This window comes from Cherax quadricarinatus, chromosome 44, assembly GCF_038502225.1.
Source record: "Cherax quadricarinatus isolate ZL_2023a chromosome 44, ASM3850222v1, whole genome shotgun sequence".
Classification (NCBI taxonomy): Eukaryota; Metazoa; Arthropoda; class Malacostraca; order Decapoda; family Parastacidae; genus Cherax; species Cherax quadricarinatus.
The window spans coordinates 14,562,914-14,568,377 of record NC_091335.1 but is presented as its reverse complement, the minus strand read 5'-3'; the positions used below and the strand labels follow the sequence as shown (position 1 = coordinate 14,568,377).

The 5,464-nt window shown below is 37.6% G+C and overlaps 1 protein-coding gene across 9 annotated transcripts in view; it reads left to right on the top strand.

The window, feature by feature from the left end:
* Nucleotides 1–1,587: 1,587 nt before the first annotated feature.
* Nucleotides 1,588–5,464, top strand: part of LOC128697460 (leucine-rich repeat-containing protein 40) — a 75,703-nt gene continuing 71,826 nt past the window's right edge. Inside the window, exon 1 of one of the 9 annotated variants that reach the window (XM_053789148.2) lies at nt 1,588–1,779. The gene's annotated coding sequence lies outside the window, so the exon portion shown is untranslated. Of the gene's footprint in view, nt 1,780–3,229; nt 3,312–3,364; nt 3,521–3,631; nt 3,715–5,464 lie in introns of those variants that run through there. The other 8 variants (XM_053789152.2, XM_053789156.2, XM_053789149.2 and 5 more) reach the window with 8 other exon arrangements.

Here is a 5,464-nt window from a genome sequence, read left to right as displayed (position 1 = left end):
CATATAATTCTCACTAGGCAAGTTTATTTAGGCATAAGTATTTATTTATTTATTTATTTATTTGAACATGACACAGTGAAGTACAAAGGAATACAGTTATTACAGTGCAACATGCCAAAGCCCCTTGTATGCAGAGCATAATGGGCATGCTTAAAATTAACTTAAGATTAACTAAGCAATGATATATTCAGTGGTAAAAACATTATTGTAAACAACAATTTAGCACAAATGAGTATTACAAAGACAGGTCATATGGTCATTTATTGTGTTGCTGAGCATTCAGTAAAATTGAGTATTCTGTTAGGTAATGTAATTAAAAAATAAAAAAGTTTGATTGGGGACAAGCACCTAAAGTCAGTTCCGGATCAGCCGGGCTGTGGCTCGTACGTTGGTTTGCGTGCAGCCAGCAGCAACAGCCTGGTTGATCAGGCTCTGATCCACCAGGAGGCCTGGTCACAGACCGGGCCGCGGGGGCGTTGACCCCCGGAACTCTCTCCAGGTCTCCAGGTAAACAGGTTAGACATTTATGAGATACAATAATGAGAAACATTTATGAGATACAATTTATGAGATACAATTATTCAGTATTTATTTAGTTGTGGGTGAGTAAGTGATTTTTAAGAAGAAACTTGAATTTATAAACAGACAGTGTTTCTTTTATATTTACAGGTAATGCATTCCAGATTTTTGGGTCTTTTATGTGCATTGAATTTTTGCATAGTGAGATGGACACGGGAAACATCAAAGAGTGATCTGTGCCTTGTGTTATGGTCATGTGTTCTGTTGAGGTTGGTAAGGAGACGTTTGAGGGGAGGGTTAATATCAGAGTTAAGTGTTCTATGTATGTAGTAGGTGCAGTAATAAGTATGGATGTTTTGTATGGTGAGGTTTAGAATTTTGAATATTGGTGGAGTGTGCTGCCTGTAGTGGGAATTTGTTATCATTCTGACTGCAGCCTTTTGTTGGGTAATTAATGGTTTGAGATGGTTTATTGTTGTTGAGCCGCATGTAGAAATTCCAGGGTGTTAAAAGACACCCTGATCAGTGCAACGTCTACATAATAAAGGCAGTCAGTTGTTGCACATAAGTAATTCTTAGTAGTAAGTAAGTTAGGCACAGGTGCACATAAGTATAATTATTATACATATTATAAATTACCTAGGATAACCAAAAAAAGTCAAAGTGATTTATTTCCATTAGGGTCTTCAGAGTTAGAGGAGCCGTGTGAGACCTACCGTGCCACCTGTCTCGCCTGTATCAAAGCAAATCAAATCAAATTTATTCTCTATAGGGATTACAGTGCGGACTTTACATATTATAGGATATTGTGTGATTTACATATTATGAAATACTAATTATAGAGAGGGCCACTATCATACCTAGCATAAACTGCTGTTCGATGAGACTGGAATACAATAATAAACCAGTGTTTTTGAATAGTAATACGATACTTAAATTTTTTTAAGATTGTATCCACATCTTTTATTGTGTAGATAAAGTAAGACTATAGTACTATCACTCGCCGGAACACTGGCAACATCCCCCGAGTCTGACTCAACCTGTGTAAAAAGTCAATGCTCTTATAAGGTCCTAAAATCTGGAACTCCCTGCCTGAAGTCTTCAGAGGTTCCCTATCTGCCAGTTGCTTCAGAGCTACTGTTAAAAATCATTTCATCTCTTTAATGCAATCAAGACAGCAGTACGCTTGTCAGACAATACCTGTCTTCACTGAATTATCTCCTGTTCTTCCAGCATTCCTTCAACTCCCATATATAATTGGTAACGTATATTGCTCCATTGAATTTGTATTGTAATTTAAGCAGCTTTCTGTATCATCACCATCTTTGTTCAACCACGCCATAAAACTGAAGACTATTGAACCAGTTTAAATATGTAATTCTTTTGTAAGTGGCCATTTATCATTAGTTACTTTGTCTGACTTTTCTGAGTTATCCTGTGTAATTTGCACTATGTATGATAATTGTACTTATGTGTATCTGTACCTAACAGACTTACTACTACACAAGAAGACTTAAATAATTGGCTGTCTAGTTGTTAAATAGCATGTAGTTAGTTGCCCGAAATGTAGTGCATAATTAGTGGCGTTCTTTTGTGTCTACTATTTTACTTACGCACCAATCCATGTAATTACTACATTATTTTCATGGCTCCAAGAAATAAAGTGTCATCATTATCATTTTTGTATTCAAAATTAAGTAAGGACTCCAATGGAAATAAGTCACTTTGACTTTTTGGGGTGTTATTCTAGGTAATTTACACTATGTATGATAATTGTACTTATGTCTACCTGTATCTTCATCTCTCAATCGTTCCATAACCTGAGGAAATCGAGTCATTTTGAAATCCTACTTTAAAGATATAAAGATTGAAGATTTTAAAGATTGTTTGAGGATGGTACAATGTCTGAGCAGAGATCGGTGACATTTAGTTTGAAATATTAATGCATACTTAAATTTGTTCTATTGTTCATTTAGCTACCTCTCTTTTTGTACATTGAAAAACGACTTAATAGTCTATTACAAATTGTTAAGTAGTCTTTAAACACTAGAATTAGTGTGCCCGAAATGCGTCTCATGTTAGAGGCCTTCTTTTGTGTTAACAATATTTTATTACCCGTTAACTACATCACCATATACTACAGAAAAGAAATAAATGTGTATTTATATTTGTATATTTAAGAGGCGCGTGAGTTTCCTTGTCTCCTAATATCGTGTTTATTTTCCCTCTATAATCTAATTTGTCCATAATTACTATCACATTTGCTCTATGCTTTAGTAAGGTGAAGTCCAGGATGTTTCCTTGATTCACGGTATAACTTAACAAATCTTTTAGTTCAAGAAGAGAACCAAAAGTTGTTTAATGATTGTAGTAACAGAAGGGAGGAGAATGATTTTTTTATTGTTTTTTTTTTTAGCTAACATGCATGTGAATATAAATAACTCATTTTACCTTATTCCTAGTATATCTCCTTTTATAGTATAATAATAAGATATTATCTCCTTTATAGTATAATATAAGGTATTAAAAGGACCCCAATGGAAATAAGTCACTTTGACTTGTTTGGGTTATCCCAGGTTCTCTACACATATACTGCTGTATATGATAATTATCATATATAAAAGCATAGATTATAATCTATGTAACTATTTGTGTATATCTGAATAAAGTTACTTGAGAACAGTTGTGTTGCAGAGGTCTGAGTTAGCTCAGACCTGTACAACACAACTCATCAAAGACTTGTTAAGTTATACCATGAATTAAGGAAAGATCCTGGACTTCACCTTACGAAAGTAAACAAAGCAAATGCGATAGTAATTATAGACATGGTAGATTATAGAGGAAAAAAATGACATAATTCGACAAGAGGGTAAGAGAGGTTGTCATCAAGTGTTGGAGCCTGACACTGCTAGGACCGTCTCAGTCTTAACAACAACAACAACACATAAATAATTAGTCGACCACAAAATCAAACAACTGATCATTATTTTGGATATTTGAGGTTTTACGCGTGACGTGTATTCAATACTTTCGTATATTTACATTCACTGTTATTTACATTATTACTGTAATTAGTTACAAATAGTCATCTAATATGTATTGATAAACTGGAGGTGTAAGTTGTACCTTGCTTGGTCACACCTTCATTAGTGACTCAGCTGTTACTCTCATTCTTCATATAGGTATTTAGTTTAGGTAATGAAGAAGTCTTTCGTACACATTGCAGTTACATATATTGTAGTGTATTCTCTAGATTATGTAATAATATCCAGATATAAAGATTATTAATTCAAATGACGGCTTCTTCATCTTCAATAGCTTGCACATTTTTTCGCCTCTGACACATTATTGCAAGTATTAATTTCAGTAGCTCTGTGACCCTTGTGAGTTTAGCACTTAGTTATCATTATTATAATGTCTCCATTTTATTTCAGCATCAATTTATATCAAACAGTTTTACAGCTGCTGCTTGGCTTTATTTTAGTTTGCAAATTTGTAATGAACTGCTTTTTCTATACTATACTATGTTGAAAGTGGAGCACATTGATGCCAGTGAAAAGTTCTTGTTCCAAGGAGAAGCTAGGCACTGCCCCTTTCTTGTGAACACCACAGCATCATGGAAGCCATAATCCTGTCTGAGATTTATTTTTCTATTGTTTTATAATGTCAGAATTTTTGAGTTTTCCAATTTAGCCTTGATCACCACCACCATCACTGAGGCTTCCCCATCATTGGGTCACCTTACATGGAGGGTCTTTCGTTTCAGGAGTCAATGCCCCCACAGCCTGGTCCATGACTAGGCCTTGTAGCAGATCAGGGCCTGATAAACCAGGCTGTTACTGTTGGCCGCACACAAACTGATTGCATTTGGACTGCAATTCGGCCTTCGACACAGTTCCTCACAAGAGATTAGTGCAGGAACCAGAGGATCAGGCACGTATAACAGGAAGGGCACTGCAGTGGATCAAAGAATACCTGACAAGGAGGAAACGACGAGTCATCACATTGGGCACCTGTGATGAACGGGGTCCCACAGGGGTCGGTCCTAGGACCAGTGCTATTTTTGGTATATGTGAGTGACATGATGGAAGGGATAGACTCAGAAGTGTCCCTGTTCACAGATGATGTGAAGTTAATGAGGAGAATTAAATCAGATGAGGATCAGGCAGGACTTCGGAGAGACCTGGACACCTGGTCCAGCAACTGGCTTCTTGAATTTAACCCCGCCAAATGCAAAGTCATGAAGATCGGGGAAGGGTAAAGAAGACTGCAGACAGAGTATAGGCTAGGTGGCCAAAGACTGCAAACCTCCCTCAAGGAGAAAGATCTTGGGGCGAGTATAACGCTGACCACGTCTCTGGAAGCACACATCAGCCAGATAACTGCTGCAGCATGTGTGCAAGGCAAACCCAAGAGTAACGTTCTGATACCTAAGTAAGGAATCTTTCAAGACTCTGTACACCGTGTATGTCAGGCCCATACCGGAGTATTCAGCACCAGTTTGGGACTCGGTGTTGACGTGTACTTAGCTCAGTGTTGACGTGTACTTAGCTCTGTGAAGACCTGTTTGCGCGCGCTCTACGAATTGAAGCAAGATGCCCTCCATCGAGCAACTTTACCAACAGCTTAAAGAAGAATTGAGGATGGCGAAGGTGGAGATTCGGCGACTGACCGAGGAAAAGAAGAAGATTCGTAGTAGTCCTCCTGTTTTGAGTCCTCAGGTCAAGAAGGGAAACTGGTCAGTGGCTGGACAGCAGGGAACGAAGTTGACGATCAAGAGGACGAATGGAAAGGTAGAAACGATGAAGAAGAAAGAGACTGCCGTGGAAACTGTTGTGGAAACATCTAATACATTCTCAGTGCTACCCGACGAATGTGAGTCGACTACTGGGAACAACACGACGAACGACACCAAGGAAGGTAAGAATATTGTTGTTGTTGGGGA